This window comes from Elephas maximus, chromosome 22 (genome assembly GCF_024166365.1).
Source record: "Elephas maximus indicus isolate mEleMax1 chromosome 22, mEleMax1 primary haplotype, whole genome shotgun sequence".
NCBI lineage: Eukaryota > Metazoa > Chordata > Mammalia > Proboscidea > Elephantidae > Elephas > Elephas maximus.
In genome coordinates, this window is record NC_064840.1 from 58,616,709 (window position 1) to 58,638,983 (window position 22,275).

A 22,275-nucleotide genomic window follows, 5' to 3' on the forward strand; every position below is an offset into this window, starting at 1 on the left:
TAACATCAAGGACATCATACGTGAAGAAAGCAAGAGGTCATTAAAAAGACAGGAGAGAAAGAAAAGACCGAAATAGATGTCAGAAGAGACTCTGAGACTTGCCCTTGAACATCGAGTTGCTAAAGCAAAAGGAAAAAATGATGAAGTAAAAGAGCTGAACAGAAGATTTCAAAGGGTGGCTCGAGAAGACAAAGTATTATAATGACATGTGCAAAGACCTGGAGAAAGAAAACCAAAAGGGAAGAACATGCTCAGCATTTCTCAAACAGAAGAATTGAAGAAAAAATTCAAACCTCGAGTTGCCATACTGAAGGATTCTACGGGGAAAATATTAAACAACGCAGGAAATATCAAAAGAAGATGGACCGAAAAGAATTGGTCGACTTTCAAACATTTCAGGAGGTAACATATGATCAGGAACTGATGGTACTGAGGGAAGAAGTCCAAGCTACGCTGAAGGCATTGGTGAAAAACAAGGCTCCAGGAATTGATGGAATACCAACTGAGATGTTTCAACAAACAGATGCAGCACTGGAAGTACTCTATACCAAGAAATTTGAAAGACAGCTACCTGACCAATCGACTGGAGGAGATCCATGTGTATGCCTGTTCCCAAGAGGGGTGATCCAACTGAATGCAAAAATTATTGAACAATATCATTAATATCACTTGCAAGCAAAATTTAGCTGAAGATCATTCAAAAGCAGCTGCAGCAGTATATCGACAGAGAACTGCCAGAAATCCAGGCCGGATTTAGAGGAGGATGTGGAACCAGGATATTGCTGATGTCAGATGGATCCTGGTTGAAAAGCAGAAAGATGTTTACCTGTGTTTTATTGACTATGCTAAGGTATTCCACTGTGCGGGTCATAACGAATTATGGATAACATTTCAGAGAATGGGAATTCCAGAACACTTAATTGTGCTCATGAGGAATCTGACCATGGATCAAGAGGCAGTCATTCGAACAGAGCAAGGGGATACTGCATGGTTTAAAGTTAAGAAAGGCACGCATCAGGGTTGTATCCTTTCACCATGCCTATTCGATCTGTATGCTCAGCAGATAATCCAAAAGCTTGCTATATGAAGACCAGGGCATCAGGATTGGAGGAAGACTCATTAACAACCTGCGTTATGCAGATGACACAATCTTACTTGCTGAAAGTGAAGTGGACTTGAAGCACTTACTGATGAAAATCAAAGACCACAGGCTTCAGTATGGATTACACCTCAATGTAAAGAAAACAAAAATCCTCACAACTGGACCAATAAGCAGCATCATGGTAAATAGAGAAAAGATTGAGGTGTCAAGGATTTCATTTTACTTGGATCCACAATCAACAGCCATGGAAGCAGCAGTCAAGAAATCAAAAGATGCATTGCATTGAGCAAATCTGCTGCAAGAGATCTCTTTAAAGTGTTACAAAGCAAAAACGTCACCTTGAGGACTAAAGTGTGCCTGACCCAAACCATGGTGTTTTCAGTCGCCTCATAGGCATGTGAAAGCTGGACAATGAATAAGGAAGACCGAAGAAGAGTTGAGGTCTTTGAATTGTGGTGTTGGCAAAGAATATCGACTATACCATGGACTGCCAAAAGGATGAACAAATCTGTCTTGGATGAAGTATAGCCAGAATGCTTTTTGAAAGCAAGGATGGCGAGACTGTGTCTTACATACTTTGGAAATGTCAGAAGGGTTCAGTCCCTGGAGAAGGACATCATGCTTGGTACAGTAGAGGGTCAGCGGAAAAGAGGAAGACCCTAAGGACTGACACAGTGGCTGCAACAGTAGGCTGAAGCATTAGCACCAATTGTGAGGATGGAGCAAAACTGGGCAGTGTTTCCTTCTGTTGTGCATAGGGTTGCTATGAGTTGGAACTGACTCGACGGCACCTGACAAGAACAAGAACAAGAAAAACAACAACCTTCCATAAACCCATGGATGATTCCTGGATGCTGCAGGGCCATTTATTCATCTCTGGCTCCACCTTAGGTGTCCAGCCAGCACAGAGCGGCCCTAAGCACACACCATGGCCCACCCTTCCTGATCTTCCTCCAACGTTAGGTCCTGGTCAGGTAGAGCCTGTGCGTTCTACCCTGTGGTCTGACGGGGTCCACATGACAGCTTGACCCTAAGCTGCCTTTTGGTTCTTTCCTGTCGGAAACCCATTAACTCCCAGATTAGAACAGCCAGAGGCTGTCGAGTTCAACCCCTCAACTATGTTGTTATTGTTAGTTGCTGTTGTCTTGGCTCCACCTCAGGTGACCTCGTGAGTAACAGAACAAAACATTGCCTGGTCCTGTACCATCTTCATGATTGTTGGTATATTTGAATCCATTGTTGTGGATGTCCTTTTTTAGTGATTGGTCTTCCCTGATGTTGTGTCCAAAGTAAGGGAGTTGTTTCTGACAGGGCTCACGATAGAGGGTTCTGGACAGAGTGGGAGAAAAATGTAGAAAAAAATTCAAATTCACTAAAAAAAAAAAAAAAAAGACCAGACTTACTTGTTTGACAGATACTGGAGGAACCCTTGAGACTATGGCACCCGGACACTCTGCTGACTCAGAACGGAGACCACTCTTGAAGTCCACCTTTCAGCCAAAGATTAGACAGGTAAACTTGAGGACCATGCTTCTTAGTTCAATCAAGTATGTGAGACCAAATGGGCAACACCTGCCCAAAAGCAAAGACAAGAAGGCAGGAAGGGACAGGATAACTGGATGAATGGACACAGAGATCCCAGAGTGGAAAGGGAAAGGGGGAGAATGCTGACACAATGCAAGGATTGCAACCAATGTCACAAAACAATTTGTTTATAAAGTTTTTGAATGAACAACTGACTTGCACTGTAAATTTTCACCTAAAGCACAGTAAAATGAAAAACAAAACAAAACTGAGTGAGTTGAAGTCTTGTTTTCCTTGCTTCTAGAGAACATTCTGGTTGTACTTCTTCTAAGACTGATTTTTTTATTCTTCTGGCAGTCCTTGGTATATTCAATATTCTTGGCCAACGCTACAGTTCGAATACATCAATTCTTCTTCTGTCTTCCTTTTTCATTATCCAACATTTGCATACACATGAGGCAATAGAAAAGACCATGGCTTGAGTCAGATGCACTGTACTCATCAAAGTGACATCTTTGCTTTTTAAAACTATACAAGATCTTTTGCAGCAGATTTTCCCAATGCAATATGTCGTGGATGTTGTTAAACCCCTTAAATATACAGATGGGGAAGCTGAGGCCAAGAAAAAGGAGAAGACTTGGCCTATCATCACCAACTAGTTATTGGAAGAATAAAGACCAGGACTCAAGCCTTATGACTCCCAGTACAGTGTTTTGTTTTGTTTTCTGTTTGAACATGTTTTTCAGGGGCTTGATTCTGATACGGAGTGATATTTAGCTAATGACCCAATTTGTGTGTTAGGACATAACATTTTCCAGAGCATCGCCATATGTATTTTCTCGTTTGAGTCTTAACAACAGCTGGTTAAGGAATAAATCTCATTTTCACATACTGAAACTGAGGCTCAGAGACGTTAAGTGGCTTGCCCAAGGTCACTGAATGAGTTATTGGTTAAAATGAGCTTAAAACACAGGTTTCTAATTAAATTCCAAGGGAGGGTTTTAACCTCTGTACCAGAGATGACAGATTGGTTTAATACTGTGTGCTAGCTCTGGTCAGTTTTCAGATATTGCCTGGAGTAAGTAAGTACTGTGTTGAGAAGGACTCTAAGGTTGTGTTTTGGTTCAGTAATATAGAGTGCTGTGATCAATTAGCAGAGTCTCTCACAAGTACAGGAGAGGCAAATGGTGACACCAACGTGTCACAGTTGCCATCTAGTTCCTACACCAAGCCTTCTGCCCCATGCTTTCCTCCAAGCACTCAGCCAGGGGCAGAATCTTAGGATGGGCCAATCCCTCTTACTGCCCCAGTATCACTTTCTTGGTATCTATTCCATGGCTAATGACTTACAGGATCTCCCACTTCTCCATGTACTTAACATTGTCTTCCTCCTACCCTAGAGGCCTTTTCAAGGCCTGCTTCCCATTCAATGTTTGGAACACCTAACTTTGTTCTCCTCCCCTCCACCTGAATTTTCCCTCTCAGGTAGACGTCTGGGGCTTAACGACCTACTAGCTCTGTGATATGGATGTTATTTTTCATCCTGAAGCCTCAGTTTCCTCAGCTATAAAATGGGGATAAGGGTACCTAGCTGATAAAGTTGTTCTGAAGATCAAGGATAATATACGTAAAGCACCTTGTAGTAGGTTATAATAAGCTTGTTTGAGCTGAGGACTGGGGCCAATGGTGGAAGAATAACCAGAATAACCGCTGAGCCAGTTAATATATTTGCATTTGCATTTAGTTTTCAATAGTTGGATGCGGAGATGCAGTCCCTAGAGGCTGAGTGGTGCAGTGGAAAGCCTAGCCAGCAGGCACCAGGGAGGAAGAATTAACATTATTGAGTGCCTGCTCTGTGCCAGGCACTGTGCTGGGCCCTTTTTATTGATTTAGCCTCCTAAGACTCCTTTCCCCACCTCTGTTTCCCAATCTAGGAGATTTAGTTCCAGTGGGTGGCAGGGCAGGGCTCTGGCTTTCAGGCTGGCCCTGCAACAAGCCATTGCCCATCGTTCACATGTTCTCTGCTGTTCTTGGAAGCCTGGTGAAGCTTTTGAGAAAGAAAGAGAGAGAGAACCAGCTGAATAAGCAGATGACCATGCTGTACTGTTTAATATTGATCATTAATTGATTCCTTTCTGTGAACCCTACTGCTCTGGTATTGATCTCTAAGCACTAACATCAAATAGGAAGACATCTTACTGTTAAAGGTCAGGTGTGCTGGCCAGCTCAGACGCTGAGGTGAATTTTGAGTGAGGACACAAGGAAGATTTCTGAGGGGGGACTTCTTTTCCCCCCCCAGAGATCACTGAAGTCTCAATCATCTTTCTTCTCTTTAAAGGACTTCCCATGTGCGGCGATTTGTTTTCTAACAAAAGAAGAAAGGCAGCTTGGTGTGAGGGCAGGAAGAGGGCTTAGAGTGAGACAATACCTGGGATTGCCTCCTGGCTCAGCCATTTACCAGCTGTGGGACTTCAAGCATATTGCTTAACCTTTTCATTTTGTTGTTGTTCAACAGCTATTCATTGTATAGAACACCTTCATTCAATAACTATTTAATGATCACCTACTGGATACTCAGGATATACCAGTGAAGAAGATAGACCTGGTACCTGGCTTAGTAGCATTCTTTTTCTTTCTTTATTTCTTGGAGAGTAATTTTTTTTATTTAAAATGTTTATTATACAACAAAATTAAATATACATGGAAATAGATGAAGAGTTTTCACTAAACCCCCATTTAACCACCATTCAGATTCAACAATTATCAAGCATTCTGGCAGAACTTTTAGAACATTCCAATACTGTAACAAGAACTGAATCTGAAATTGCTGTGAGATCTGAAGCGAGTTACTTAACCACCCTAAGCCACAGTCTCTTCATCTGCAAAGTGGGAAAAATAACAGTACTCACTTTACAGGGTGGTATGGAGGATTAAATAATGCGCTCCGTGTAGCCCGCTGAGTACAGTGCCTGCAGGATGGTAGGGAGATCGTGTGAGCAGGGTCTGTAGGATGGTGTGAGGATGAAGGAGAGGACGTACGTGAGCCCTGTTGTGAGGTGATGATGGTGGTGACAATGGAATAAGGGAGCAAGGATGAACATTGCTGCTGTGATGCTGACTGATCAGAGCCTGGCCAATAGCGGGCACTCTGTAGATGATGATGAAGGAGGAGAAGAACAAAGAGGAGAAGAAGAGAAAGAAAAAGTAGGTGGAGGAGGAGAAAGAGGAGGGTAAGGAGGAGGTGAGGAGGAGGAGGAGGCGGAGTGGTGATGGAGCAGGAAGAGAACAAGAGGGGGAGGAGAAAAAGGAGGGGGAAGTGATGATGGGGCAGGAGGATGAGGGGGGAGGAGGAGGAAAGGAAGAAGATGAAGAAGAAGAAAGAGAAGGAGAAGGAGGAGGGGAAGAAGAAGCAGAAAAAGAGGAAAAAGAAATTTTCTCAAATTTCAGCATGGTTGATAAAAAAAAGAGTTAAGAATTTATACAGGAGAGAAAATTGTGACCAACAAGTGTTCTAATGAAAGGAGCTGAAGAGATCATTTAGAAAAGGCATTAACCTGTTAGCTGGAGATACATGACAGAGGGTATTGAAATGCTGAAGTGAAGGGAACCCCCAATGTGTGCTGAGTGCCTCCCATGTACAAGGCACTGGGCTGGGTTCTGTGGGGCTCACTGTCAGGATCCTGTATTTGCCTTCAAGGAGATAATAATTTATTTCAGGAAATAGGTTTGCCTTCAAGGAGATTATAATTTATTTCAGGAAATAGGACAGAAGCTCCTAATAAATTATGACAACAAATTAGTTAAATAATAGCCCAAGACCAAAGACGTGCTGATGAGGGGTGAAGCTGACTAACTGGCACGTGAATTGTACAGACATTAAGTACTCCTGAGTTAAGAGGCATTACGGATCACTCAGGTAAAGACATCAGGCAGTCTCACCCAGGAAATGGATTTCCATTAAGGCTTCAAGGTTGGTAGGAGATATTAAGGGGTTCCTTCCAGTAATGGTTCAGCAGTCAATCCAATAACATTAAAGATCAGTTCAAAGTTCAAATTTCTTACTGATTTTTGAATCATTTTTAGGTTTGGTTCAAGTCCCTGGTACCGTGCCTGGCACTGGAGGGTAGAAGCTCAATAAATAAAGGCCCTGTGGGAAAAGCTTTAGGACTGACAGAGTCCACTTGGGATGGCCTGGGGGCTGCTCCGAGAAGGCAGGGAGGGTTGGGCACTGGCGAGGGGAAGGGCTTTGCCTTGCCTCTCAGCTGTGTGGCCTTGGGCAAACTCGGAGTCTTCAATTGTAAAACAGAGTTGATGAAACCAACATTTCTGTACAGCGAGGATGGTTATGAGGATTACATGAAATTACCTTTGGGTACAGTGTATTCAACTGTGTAGACTCAGGCTGTTTCAGATTGATTCTGTGTCATCCACTTTCAAAAATAGAAACTTTTCTTCACATCAACACCACCCCTAAAAGGACCTGTTATGGAGTGAATTGTGTCCCCCCGAAATGTTTGTCAACTTGGCTAGGCCATGATTCCTAGTATTGTGTGGTTGTCTACCATGTTGTGATCTGATGTGATTATCCTATGTGTTGTAAATCCTAACCTCTATGATGTTAATGAGGCAGGATTAGAGGCAGTTATAAGATCAAGTTGTATTCTTGAGCCAATCTCTTTTGAGATATAAAAGAGAGAAGCGAGCAGAGAGGGAGAGGGACATCATGTCACCAAGAAAGGAGTGCTGGGAGCAGAGTGCATCCTTTGGACCCCGGGTTCCTACTCTGAGAAGCTCCTAGACCAGGGGAAGATTGATGACAGGGACCTTCCCCCAGAGCCAACAGAGCAAGAAAGCCTTCCCCTGGAGCTGGAACCCTGAATTTTGACTTCTAGCCTCCTAGACTGTGAGAGAATACATTTCTGTTAAAGCCGTCCATTTGTAGTATTTCTGTTATAGAAACACTAGATAACTAAAACGGTGTCCATCCCCTCCCTGTCTCCAGTATCCTGGGTGGTCTGATGAGGGGTTGTCCACACAGGACAGAGTCCCAGGGGACAGACGAGAGTCTCCCCAAAGCAGGTAGAGAACAAATGACTGATGTCAGGAGAAGAGAAGTCAGGACATCAGCCCTGAACCTAGTCTTCTTGGGTTTGGCTCTACATCTATCTATAAATGACACTGAGCTAAGGTGTGAGTGACTGGTAATGCTTCATGCTTTGCACTTCCCTGGTGAGGAATTTGCATTTTAGCCAAAGCTTCTACATACTCTACCTTTTCCGAAGGAATTATACGGCGGTGGAAATTTGGGAGGCTGTGTAATCTGGCAGAGAAAACACTGGATGTTTTATAAGGAGGAGTGTGTTAGATGTTTGTTGCAGAATAATGTATACAGTACAGTTTTTTTTGAAGAAAATGATAAAATGACTGTATAATTACTATGAGAACATATATGCATATGCATGCATGTAAAGAAAGATCTAGAAGGATACATATCTAACTGATAACAGTGAACCTGGGTGGGATCTGAGATGGGAGGTAGGATGGTCTCTATAATGTTTTAATTTTGCACAAGAAGAATGTATGTTACAGCAGGGACTTGGGATAAGAGCACTGGGTTCTCTGAATCTCCTGATGTGTAAAATGAAGGTAATAAATTCTCGATGAGCTCTGTGGAGATTGAATGAGATGATGTCCATGGGTGGCACAAACGATTAAGTACTCAGCTACTAACTGAAAGGTTGGCAGTTCTAATGCACCCAGAGGCACCTTGGAAGAGAAGCCTGATCTGCTTCTAAAATGCTATGAATCAAAATTGAGTCCATGGCAACTGGTTTGGTTTTGGTTTTTAGCACAGTGCTTGTCACGGAGAACTCCATCAATAAAAGCCAGTGTTATTATTCCTTTTATAGCAGAGACTGGATGGTTGTCACCTGTCCATTTCCTCTTTCTGATCCCCAGCCTACTTTGCAGTTAGCAATCATACAACTTGTTGTTGTGTGCCATTGAGTTGATTCTGACACACAGTGACCCTATAGGACAGAGTAGAACTGCCCCATAGGATTTCCAAGGCTGTAGTCTTCACGAAAGCGGACTGCCACATCTTTCTTCCACAGAGCGGTTGGTGGGTTTGAACCACTGACCTTTTGGTTAGCAGCTGAGTACTGAACCACTGTGCTACCAGGGCTCCTAGCATATAACTAGCTCTGGCCAATGGGATGTGTGCAGAAGTGATGCATTCATTTTTGGCCTGTCCATAAATCCACCCGTGCCATCCTCCTCACATTCACCTCCTCAGATGGTAGAGATGGTGGTGTCCCAGGATGGGAGGAGCCTTCATCCCTAAGTCCCTGAGGGTGGAGGACAGCAACCCTACAAAGCCGCTTGCTCACTTTAGACTGATATAAACAAGAAGTAAACTTTTATTGTATTAACCCCTGAGATTTTTGGGTTGTTAGTTGTCAATGCTAGGTGTAATATATCTTCTCACTTGGTTCTGAGTTTGAGGTTCCATTCTGCTATCTAAGTCTCAAGGAGCCCTGGTAGTACAATGGTCAAAGGCTTGGCTGCTAACTGAAAAGTCAGCGGTTCGAACCCACCCAGTAGCTCTCTGGAGGAGGCGGGGAGAAGGAAGACTTGGTGATCTGCTTCCATAAAGATTACAGCCTTGGAAACCTTATGGGGCAGTTTTACTCCGTCCTATAGAATTCCTATTAGTCAAAATTGACTTGACACGCTATAGGGCAGTTCTGCATTGTTGCATGGGGTTGCTATGAGTTGGGATCAACTTGATGGCACATAAAAATAACAGCTAAGCCTCAGTTTCTTCACTGTAAAATGGAGCATGTCACTTTTTTTTTTTGCCTTTCTTGCCTGCCTCAGAGGGTTGCGTGTGAAATTCCAGCAAGAGGTGGATTGTAAAATGGCTCTGTGACTGCAGAGGTGGGGTAAGCTGGCGGGGGCCTGGGCCTTTGAGAGCCTCTCCAGCTGTGTGCTACAGTCCAAGTTAAGTGGTCGTTTGGTGAGGCCTCTGAGGAGAGCCCGGCCTCAGATGGGTGTGAGGCACGTATGGTGGGGGACAGGATGCTGGGAGTAGGCCCTTTGGGCATCCGTCAGCTGAAGAGAGGAGCCTGTAGCGGGCTGGTTGCTGCAGCTTCTCCATTTACAATAGAATCCATGGATCAGACAAGGATTGATTCCCAAGATCCATTAACTGCAGGCTGATAAAAGATTCAATGTGTTTTTGGGGATTGGCCATTGCCCAGGCCCAAGCAAAAACTTGCAATGTAAGCAGTAATTAAGAAGCGATTTGCCCTTGGCCCCTGTTCCTGGGACCAGTGCCAACCTCTGTGAGCCTCCAGCGCTGCTGGCTCAAATGGGGACAGGTGACACATGCCGGCACATGATGCGGCCCATATAGGCCTTGGCAGGACTCTGTCCCCTCTCCAGGCCCAGCTCATCTGGGCCTCTGTTGTGTGGGTGACTACTGCAGGAAACTGAGACGGGCTTTTAGGGCACAGAGGTATCGGCTGGCAACTGGTCAGCGTGGTCCTGTGGAAGGTGCTGTGGACTTGGAGACAGGAAGCCTGGATTCTCTTTAGGGCTTTGGCTTTGTCAATAACAAGCTGCGTGAACCTGGCCACACCACAGCCATCCTCTGGGCCTCAGTTTTGTCCTCTGTAAAATGGTCAAGAGGGTCTTGTTTGTCCATTCACAGGCCCTGGGGACATGGTTTCCTTGTAGTGGGATGTGTTGTGTGTGTGTTGTGGTGTGTGTATGTGCAGTGTGTCTGTATATGTGGTGGTTTGTGTGTGGTATATGGTTTGTGTGTGGTAGTGTGTGCCTGTGTGTTTGTGTGAGGTATTATGTGTGTGATATTGTGTGGGCATGGTGTATTTGTGAGGTGTGTATGTGTTGTGTGTGAGGTATGGTGCATGTGTAGTGTATTGAAGTATTGTGTGTGTAGTGTGTCTGTGTGCTACTGTGTGTGTATGTGGTGTGTGTGAGCTATTGTGTGTGTAGTGTGTTTGAGGCACTATGCATGTTTGGTGTATGTGTGAGGTATTGTGCATGTGTGGTATGTGTGACGTATTGTGTATGTGTAGTGTGTGTGAGGTATTGTGTATGTGTAGTGTGTGTGAGGTGTTGTCTGTGTAAGGTATTGTGTATGAGGTATTGTGTGTGAGGTGTTGTGCGTGTGTGGTATGTGTGAGGTATTGTGAGTGTGTGGTTTGTGTGTGAAGTACTGTGTAAATGTGGTGTGTGTGTGTGGTACGTGTGTGAGGTGAGGTATTGTGTGTGTGTGTGTGTGTGTGTGGGGTATGGCCTGCCCTCAGGGAGCTTCCAGGCTGGCTTATCTCTAAGGACCCTCTCAGCCCAAAATTCTTAGCCCAAGATTCTTAGCCCAGGATTCTGAGGACAATGAACACTGAAATCTGAAGTGTTCCATTTTGCAGAGAAAATGTGGAAATGAAGTTGGGGATAACACAGGGGAAAGACGGAAGCAAGCAGGACTTTTGGGGACTCCAACATCTAAACATTCTGCCAATCTCTGTGTAATGTATGCACCAATGTGTACTTTTTGCGTGTGGAATCTTAAAATCATTTTGGTATGTTTAAGAAAGCAGTGGGAGGGGAAGAAGCAAAACAGATGGAGAAGAACAGAAAGACATTTCCTTTTGCCTTTACTCATGGTCTGATTATTTTGTAGGAAGGCATAATTTATGTACATCTATGCAAATAGTCATGCAAATGAGTAGTTTCCTAGAGCTAATCATTTTTCCTCCCCACTGAGTGAGTGGAGTTGCGGCAGGAAGAGGGTGACTCACTGTTTCACCACCAAAACCTCCCCCATCACTTCTCCCCAAATGCACACACCCTTCCACGGTAGGGTCCTTCAGGCCTCGAGAGACCAGCCAGCCACCCTGGTGCGAAACAGAGCTTACTGGGAGGGAGGCAGGCACCCAGGAAGACGAGGAGTGAATGAAGAAATCAGGGTGACAAGATTTGCTACCCAGCTGTTTTGGGGGGTGGAGTGTTTCTTTCAGCTCTTCTTGGGCAAAAGTAAAAATGAACTCAGTCAATCAGCTGAGCAAAAGCACCCTTTTCCTTCCTCCTCGCCATCTGATGGCAGCCGCACATTCAGCCCCTGGCCTGTGGGTGTGAAGGCGGGCCCAGAAAGCTTGTCCCAAGGGGCGATTGTTAGACTCCTGCTTCTCACTTTTTGGAGCCCTGGTGGCGCAGTGGTTAAGAGCTACAGCTGCTAACCAAAGGGTCAGCAGTTCGAATCCACCAGGCGCTCCTTGGAAACTGTATGGGGCAGTTCTACTCTGTCCTATAGGGTCGCTATGAGTCGGAATTGACTCAGCAGCAAGAGGTTTGGTTTTCATTTGGCTTACAAACTGATTAGCAACTTACAAAGTTCTTTCACACTCTTTTTCTTTATATTGGTTCTTCACCATGTCTCCTTGGAGGTAGGTTGGTACCTACATTCGTGGAAACCTTGGCTGAGGGAGATTAAATGCCGTGCCCAAGATCATGTTAGTGATAGGTGGCTCGGCTGGAGCCCAGAGCCTCTGACACCATATCCTGTGCTGGCCCTCCCTACCACTGTGTGTGTGTTCTGGTGTGTGCGGTGTGTGTTGTAGTGTGTGCCTCTGTTTGTGTATGGTGTGCCTGTGTGTGTTGTGGGATGTGGTGTGTGTATTCTTGTGTGTGTGGTGTGTGTGTTGTGCCTATGTGTATTGTGGGGTGTGCTGTGTGTGTAGTATGTGGAGTGATATGTGCCTTTGTGTGTGCCTGTGTTTGTGTGTGTGTGTGTATGGTATGCCTGTGTGTGTTGTGGGATGTGGTATATGTCTTGTGGTGTGTGTGGTGTGTGTTACAATGTGTGCCTCTGTGTGTGTGTGGTGTGCCTGTGTGTGTCATAGAGTGTGCCTCTGTGTGTGTGTGTGGTGTGCCTGTGTGTGTTGTGGGGTGTGGTGTGTGTGGTGTGTGTTATAGTATGTGCCTCCGTGTGTGTGTGTATGGTGTGCCTGTGTGTGTTGTGAGGTGTGGTGTGTGTGTTCTGGTGTGTGTGGTGTGATAGTATGTGCCTCTGTGTGTGTGTATGGTGTGCCTGTGTGTGTTGTGGGGTGTGCTGTGTGTATTCTTGTGCGTGTGGTGTGTGTGTTATGCCTGTGTGTATTGTGGGGTGTGCTGTGTGTGTTCTGGTATGTGTGGTATGTGGAGTGGTATGTGCTTTTGTGTGTGCCTGTGTTTGTGTGTGTGTATGGTATGCCTGTGTGTGTTGTGCAATGTGGTGTGTGTGTTGTGGTATGTGCCTCTGTGTGTGCCTGTGTTTGTGTGTGTCTGTATGGTATGCCTGTGTGTGTTGTGCAATGTGGTGTGTGTGTTGTGGTGTGTGCCTCTGTGTGTGCCTGTGTTTGTGTGTGTGTGTATGGCACCCCTGTGTGTGTTGTGCGATGTGGTGTGTGCCTCTGTGTGTGCCTGTGTGTGTGTGTATGGTATGCTTGTGTGTGTTGTGGGATGTGGTGTGTGCCTCTGTGTGTGTGTGTTTGTATGTGTGTGTATGGTATGCCTATGTGTGTTGTGGAGTTTGGTGTGTGTTATAGTGTGTGTCTCTGTATGGTTGTGTGATGGTGTGTGCCTGTGTGTGTTTGTAGAGGTGTGTGAGGGGTACAGCGGTAAGGCAGGGGGGAGGGTGTCATCTCTACTTATTTTTCCTGGGCTGGCAGGTGCGTAGAGTCTTTCTGACCTGACTCTGCTGTATGTTCACAGCTCAAATGCTGTGGCTGTCTCTGTCCTTATTCACAGTTCATCTCTGTCTGCCCCTGACGGGATACCAAGACCTGTTAGGATGAGGGGTTAGACAGGAGCAGGGCCCCAGAAGCCCTTCACAATTTCAACCTCAGAAGGCCCAGGACATTCCCAAACCTCTTTGGCTTCCCTCAGTGACAATTTATGGTTTCCTGATATGAGATTTATAGAAACCCTTCCTGGCCTCTTCCTAATTTCTAACCTGTGCTATGTCTTGAGTTAACAAGCTCCATATATTTAAAAGCTGCTGTAAGTTTGTTCTCAAATCACCTTCAAACTTAAGAGGCATCTGCTGTCCCTGGGATCCCGGGGTTTTGGTAAATACAGTTGCCCCTCTGTCTCCATGGGTTCTGCATCTGCTGATTCAACCAACCCCGGATGGAAAATATTTGGAAGAAAAATGTTGCGTTGTTGCTGACGTGCGCTATGTAGTTAGGCCTGAGGTGGTTGTGTCTGTAATGAGCATGTAGGGAGTTTTTTTTTTTTTCTCCTTGTCATTATTCTCTAAATGAATAGTACAACCACTATTTACACAGCATTTACATTGTATTAGGTATTACAAGTAACCTAGAGGGGGTTTAAAGTATGCAGGAGGATGTTCATAGGTTATATGCAAATATGACATTTTCTGTGAGGGACTTGAGCATCGGAGAATTTTGGTATCCGCGGGGGTCCTGGAACCAATCCCCCGTGGATACCGAGGGACAACCCTAAGTTAGTGCCTGCCAGTCCCCTCGAGATTTTCTAGACCCCCATCGTCATTTCCCCCACCTTCCCAGAGAGACCCAGAAATGCCTGGGGCATCAGAACGACTCCTGTGATTTTTCCTGGCTGCACTGGGTGCTTGTTCTGTGCGCAAGACATAGGGCGGAGAACTTTACATATGCGATCTCACTTTTAAACATATTTTCAGGTATTTTATCCACGTAATAGATGCATGTGGTTAGTGAAAGCAACAGTCCCCTATCCCATGCCACCTAACTTCAGGTTCTACTCTCAAACAAAACTACTTTTAACTGCTTTTTCTATGTAGCTCTTTGGGTGGTTACCTCCATAGCTCTGCATATTAATCCACCCTCTTATTCAGTCTCCACAATAGCCATATGAAGTAGGTGCTCCTATGATCTCCACTTTAAAAATGAAGAAACTGAGTCTTAGAGGGAATAAATGACTTACCCAGAGTTACTTTAGCTAAGAGAGGGCAAAGCCAAGGCCCTTGCTTGTGTCCAGATCTTTACCTGAAAGCCACAGAGCTGTGTAAGAAGCAATTCTGGGCTTCCCTTCTCTTACCACCTGGGTGTCCTCTGAGGCCCAGTGTCATTCTCCGGCTCTAGGGCAGCCTGGTGAGTGGTAGCACAGCACTTTCCGGTTTTGACTCTGTGTTTTTATAGTGTTACCAGCTCAAAGAATGCCTTCCTACTTGTTAAAAAGAGGCTGTTCCCTTGTATTCCAGTCCAGTATGATCAGTGTGTTTGAACAAACCGCTCATAACCCCACACTCAGTAACATTAGGCTATCTTTGCCGGAAATGATGCTTTCTTTACAACAGACCAGACTGGCTGATGACACGTGTTGCTCCTCAGACAGAGAGGAGGCTCCTGCTGGGACCCCTAAGTGTGTCAGCTTCGATGGAGATTTCCTGCTAGGACCATACTTCGCAGTTTATCCCTCAGGGAGAACACGAAGTGAAAAGTAGCGTTCATCCACACATACTTGATGTGTGGCAGGAAAGGTGGCTTTCATTTCAAATGGACCACAGTTCGGGTTTTTTTTTTTGGCACTTAAATACTCTTATTCAATTTAATTGAAATATGATGAAGTATAATTATAAAATTAAGTAGTATCATAATGCATATATGTTTTTTATAATCAATTTTGTTTTGTAGAACTCTTTTAGATTTACAGAAAAATTGCCAAGCTAGTACAGAGTTCCCATTTGTTCCACTCTGGGTTTTCCCTATTATTAAAGCCTTATCTACACAAGTATGAAACTTTTGTTACAACTAGTGAACCAATACTGATACATTATTATGAACTAAACTTTATGTGGATTTCATTCATTTACCCCTAGGAGACCTGGTGGCACCATGGTTAAAGCCTTCAGCCGCTGACCAGAAGGTTGGTGGTTTGAACCCGCTAGCTGCTCTGTGGGAGAGAGATGTGGCAGTCTTCTTCCCTAAAGATTTACAGCCTAGGAAACCCTATGGGGCAGTTTTGCTCTGTCCTCTAGGGTTGTAATTGACTCGACAGCACACAACAACAATGGTTTTCCTCTAACTCCTTGTTCTTTTCCAGGATCTCACCCAAGATGCCATATTACATGTAGTCATCATATCCTCTTTGGCTCCTCTTGGCTGTGACAGTTTCTCAGACTTCCTTGATGACCTTGGCAGTGTTAAGGACTCTGGTGCCCACTGCTGTTCTAGAATGCCATTTGGGCTGATTTTGTTGTTACAGTGTCCCAGTCATTGGTGAAGGCAAGGCTGAGACAGAATTGCCCAGGCCTTATGTTGAAGAGGTCCCCACAGTGGGGAGATTTGGGGCTAAATACACCAGTTTCCTGGGCAATATTTCAACCAAAGTAAACCTTTATCTCACCCATTTGTGCTAGTCAGAGATGTAAAAACCACCTCCAGGGCCTGGGGGAAGCCAAGCCCATCTTCTGCTGGGCACTGTCTATTTCATGGCTGTCTGGGAGCTAGGGGCCCTGCTTCACTATGGCGGCCCCTGAGCCACTGCACAGCACGGGGCGGGGCACATACTCAGCAGGCAACAGTGCAGCTCTGGAGCCAGACTGCCTGGGATCGTAGCAGGCTCTGCCACTACCAGCCTGGAAGACCTGGCCCAGTGACTCTGTTTCCTTAACTCAGTTAACGTGAGGATAACAGTCATGGCCATCTTGGAGTTTGATGAGGGTTAGATTAGTTGGTATGTGTGAAGTGACATAGAGCCTGCACTCTGGAGGTGTTAGCTGTTATTATTACATGAACGTACCAATTATTACATTGGAAATTACTGACTCATAAAAAAGACAGGTGAGTTCCTCTTTATATTGCTCAATTCCTAACTGATGCAGGTGGTAGGTTGTGGTTTTTTTTTTTTTTTTAACCACTGCCTGGGTAAGACAGAGGAGAAGAGTGTGTGGTACATAAATCAAAAGCCAGCTGACTCTGACTCGTGGCGACCCCGTGTGTGTCAGAGTAGAGCTGTGCTCCGTAGGGTCTTCAATGCCTGAGGCCTCAGAAGCAGACCACCAGGCCATTCTTCCAAGGGACCTCTGGGTGGACTTGAACCACTGACCGTTTAATTAGCAGCTGAACATATATATTAACCATTTGTACAACCCAGGGATGCCATACTAATAATAGCGAACATTAAAATTTTTTCTGTTTATTTTGTTGTTGTTGGGAATATTCACAGCAATTCCACAGTTTCTACATGTACCAATTTAGTGACATTGATTACATTCTTTGAGTTGTGCAACCATTCTCACTCTACTTTTCTGAGTTGTTCCTCCCCCTTTAACATAAAATTGCTGCCTCCTAAGGTTCCTATATAATCTATCGAGTTGCTTATGTCAGTTTGATCCCATGTGGATAGTTCTTAAAAGAGCATACTGCTCAAGGCAGTTATTTTTTACTAATTAAGCTAAACTATCGTTTGGTTTTAAGAAAACTTCTGTGGATATTTTTGGTTTAAGGTTTAAAGATTATCTCAGGGCAATAGTTAGAGGGATTCATTCAAACTTCATGGCTCCAGGATGTCTGGAATTCATGAGAATTGGAAATTCTGTTCTACATTTCCCCCCTTTTGGTCAGGATTCTTCCGTGGAATGTTTAATCAAAATGTTCAGTAATGGTAGCTGGGCACCATCCAGTCCTGGTCTCATGGCACAGGAGGCAGTTGTTCATGGAGGCAATTAGCCACACATGCCATATCCTCCTCCTGTTCCTGACTCTCCTTTTTCCTCTGTTGTTCCAGGCAAATAGAGACCAACTCTTGTGCCTTGGATGCCCACTTGCAAGCTTTTAGGACCCCAGGCACTATGCATCGAACTAGGAGGTAGGACTGAAGCACTAAACATGTTATTAGGCCCATTAACTGGGATGTCCCATGAAACTATGACCCTAAACCTCCAAATCAAGAAACCAAATCCCGTGAGGTTTTTGGTTGTACATAAACAGCCTCAGCAGCTACTCTTTTTCTTTTTTTTTTTTACTTTGTTATAAATATATCTATCACACAACTTTTGCCAATTCAACTTTTTACAGATGTACAACGTATTGGCAGCAATTATAATAATTGTCTCTGCAACCGTATCCTTAATCAACATGATATTTCCGCCACCATAAACCACCCCTGTCCCCTTCCCTCCTGCCCCTGGTAGTCACTAATCAACTTTGGTCTGTATATATTTGCCTGTTCTTGGCTTTTTATATAAGTGAGATTATACAGTATTTATTCTCTGGTAATTGACTTATTTCATTCAGCATAATGTCGTCAAGTTCCATCCGTATTGTAGGATGTATCAAGACTCATTTCTCCTACTGGCTGAGTACTATTCCATTGTATGTATGTACCACATTTTGTTTATCCATTCATCTGTTGATTGGCACTTAGGTTGTTTCCCCCTTTTAGCTACTGTGCATAGTGCTACAGTGAATATTCACGTACAAGTCTCTGAATCTCTGCTTTCAAGCCTTTTGGGTATGTACCTAGAAGTGGAATTGCTAGGTCATGTGGTAGTTACGGAAATCCTGGTGGCGTAGTGGTTAAGAGCTACAGCTGCTAACCAAAAGGTCAGCAGTTCGAATCCACCTCACACTCCTTGGAAACTGTATGGGGCAGTTCTACTCTGTCCTATAGGGTCGCCATGTATAGGATCGACTTGACAGCAATGGATTTTTTTTAGGTTATGGTAGTTACATTTTTGGTTTTTTGAGGAACCACCGCACAGTTTTCCACAGTGGCTGTATCATTTTGCATTCCCACCAGCAATGGGTAAGGGTCCCAATTTTCTCACATCCTTCACAACATTTGTTATTTTCTGATTTTTTTTTTAAATCTTAGCCATCCTAGTGGTAGTGAAATGGTATCTAATTTTGATTTTGATTTGCATTTCTCTGGTGGCTAATGACACTGAGCATTTCATGTGTTTAGTGGCTATTTGAACGTCCTCTTTGGTGAAATGTCTATTCAAGTCCCTTGCCCATTCTATGACTGGGTTGTTTGTCTTTTTGTTGTCAGGTTGTCAAAGTTGTATATATATTTTGGTTATTAGATTCTTGTTGGATATATGGTTTCTGAAAATATTCTCCCAGTCAGTAGCTTGTATTTTTCACTTTTTTGGTAAAGTCTTTTGATAAACAAAAGTTTTTAATTTTTATGAGGTCCCATTTATTTGTTTTGTCTTTTGTTGTTTGTGCTTTTGTTATTATATTAGATAATCCTTTGTTAAAATTGGGTCTGACAGCATTGCCCCAGCTTTTTCTCCTAAGAATTTTATGGTTTTCGTTTGCACATTTAGGTCCTTAATCCATTTTGAATTTGTTTTTGTGTATGGTGTGAGCCAGGGATCCTGTTTCATTTTTCCACATGTGGAGATCCAATTTTCCCAGCACCAGTTATTGAAGAGACTCTTCTTTCCCCATCAAATGGTACCCTTGTCAAAAATCAGTTGCCCATAGATGTGTCAGTTTATTTCTAGACTCTCAGTTCTACTCCATTGGTCTATGTGTCTTTTGTTACACCAGTAATAACAGCTAACATTTATTAAATACTTACGATGGTCGCTATGAGTCAAATTGACTTGATGGCAACTGGTATGTGTCACGTGGAGTCCCTGGGTGGTACAAAGAGTTAACGTGCTGGGATGGGAAGTAGGATGGTCTCTATAATGTTTTAATTTTCCATGAGAAGAATGTATTTGTGTGTTACAGCAGGGGACTTGGGATAAGAGCACTGGGTTCTCTGAATCTCCTCATGTGTAAAATGAAGGTAAGGAATTCTCAATGACCTCTTGTGGAGATTGAATGAGATGATGTCCATGGGTGGTGCAAACAATTAAGTGCTCAGGTACTAACTGAAAGATTGGAGGTCTGAGTCCACCCAGAGGCACCTTGGAAAAAAGGCCTGGCAGTCTACTTCTGAGAAAAAATCAACTATTGAAAATCCTATGGAGCACAGTTCTACTCTGACATTCATGGGGTTGCCATGAGTTGGAATTCATTCAACAGACCCACCCAGGTTATTCGGGTCATATAACCTGGTGGTTAACCTATAGGCTCTAGAGTCAGATTCTGGCTGCTCTAACCACATCCTGGGTGATGAAACTTTTTGTGCCTTATTTTCCCCATCGGTAAATTTGGCATGATAAAAGTAGTGCCTCTTCATAGGACTGGTGTGAGGATTAAATGAGATGATGGGTGTGTGGCATGTACCAATAAATGATAGTGATTAGGGTTATTAACACGTTTGTGGAGCTCTGTCTTCATGGAGGGCATTGTTCACAAACGGCAAGGAGGGAGGTGGATGTGTGGTAGAGATGAGACCCAGTCTCCCTTCCCCAGGACTCAGGTTGCCCAAGCTTTCCTGACAGCCCTGGTCTTTAAAGTGAATGTGCTCATGCTTTGTACTGTTCATTGGGTGTCACCCAATTCATTTAGTATCTTGAAGGTCTACTTTGTGCCACGAATCATGCTAAATTCTTTCATGCATATTATTTCATTTGATCTTCACAAAAATTTTCTTATTTACAGGTAGGGAAATGAAGGCTGAAATAAGCTTTCTCCGATCACAAAGGTATTGATTAGAATAGGAATTCTACCTGTCAAGGCCTTTTCTTCCCAACTTTTGAAGACAAGGACCATATGCTCAAGTCATAAGAAACAAACATTGTGTTTATTTATGAAAAGTAGACTTAAACCTCCATGAAATCAAGGACTGTTTCTGTCTTCTTCACCTTAATCTCAGAACTTAGCTCGTAAGTGGCAACTAAAAATTAAAAGAAAACCAATCCCACTGCCGAGTTGACTCCCACTCATAGTGACCCCATAGGGCTTCCAAGGGTGTAAATCTCCATGGAAGCAGACTGCCACATCTTTCTCCTAATGAACTACTTGGTGGTTTCCAACTGCTGACCTTTTGGTTAGCAGTCCATTGCTTTAATCACTATGCTACCAGGGCTCTTAGTGGCAGCAAGTGTTTATTGAATGAATACATGACTGTAGACATTTATAGTCACAAAGCTTTGCTGCATGCATCTCCTCACCTGAGCCTTGACACACCCCTGTGAGAAAGGGGTTGATGATATTTATTTTAGGAATCAAGAAAATGTAAGAGCTATGAACATTTATCAAGGGACTTCTGTACTAATTTCCTAGGTCTGCTGTAAGAAATTACCACAAAATCGGTGGCTTAAAACAACAGGAATTTATTCTCTCTCAGTTCTGGAGGCTACCCACATCCATTGCTGACGAGTCGATTCTGACTCATAGCAACCCTATAGGACACAGTAGAACTGCCCCATAGAGTTTCCTAGGTGCACCAGGTGGATTCAAACTGCTGACTTTTAGTTAGCAGCTGTAGCACTTAACCACTACACCACCAGGGTTTCCTTTTGGAGGCTAAAAGTCTGAAATCAAGGCATCAGCAGAACTCATTCCTTCTGGAGCCTCTGAGGGAGAATTTATTGCATCCTCCTCTCCTAGCCTTCTGGTGGTTGCCAGCATCCCTTGGCTTATAGCTGCACCACTCCAGTCTCTGCTTCCATCTTCTCATGGCCTTCTTCTTTATGTGTTTGTGTGCCTCTTTGTCTCCAAATCTCCCTTTCTTTATAAGGACAACTAATCCTTGGATTTAGGGTCCACCTCCAGTTACGACCTCATCTTAACTTCATTATGTGTCCAAAGACCCTATGTCCAAATAAGGTCACACCCACAGGTCCTAGGTAGACTTGAGTTTTGGGGCAAAACTGTTCAACTCACTAGACTTTCGGGCTGACTTTTTGCTGGCGCTATCTCATTTAATCAGTGCATCTTGTCTTTGAGGAAATGTCACAGGCTGCTGGCAGCAGAGCCAGGATTATGGCCTCCACATCCACACTCCCAGGCCCATGTTCTGCCCATCGCCCCTGATACCTCTTGCCCTGCTTTACAGAGGCCCCTTCCCTCACAGCCCTGAGCCCAGGCTGAGTTGTCGCTAGTGCATGGAGAAACGGAACTTTGTCTAGGACTCCATGACACTCAGGTCCCCTGAAGACCACCCCCATGCTGGGGAAGGCAGGAATTCTGTGTTGCTGAGATAATATCAGTAAAGGGTCTAGCTCGCGGGTTGGTCTCACAGTGTGGTGGCGATTGCCATTATGAGTTCTTGTCCTTTAACCACATGGTCCCTGCTACTGTAGGCAGGAGACAGGGCAAGAAATTACTGGAGGATGAAAAATGGCTTGCTCTCTCCACAGAAAGAGCAAGAACTGAGTTTTTTTTTTTTTTAATTTTGGTTGTTAACAAAAGAACGGAAACGTCAGCAGGTTTTTGTTGCTGAGAAGGATTTGCAGCACGAAAGGTCATTTCTGACAAGTCCTGCAAGCCGCACTGGGCACAGGGGAACTTTCTGGCAAATCAGGGCCTACCACAACTGCTGAAGTATTTTTTCTGAGGCCACAATGAGCCATGTACTTCCTGCCAGAGTTCCAAAGGGAAGCATCGGTCCTTCAACCTGAGCAGCTGTGCTGGGCACAAGCCCAGAGAGAGGCTGGGGATTGGGCTGCCCTGAGCAGAACTGTGGTGTCATGTGGTGTCAGCAGATTTGTTCTGAGATGCTCTTCTCCCAGC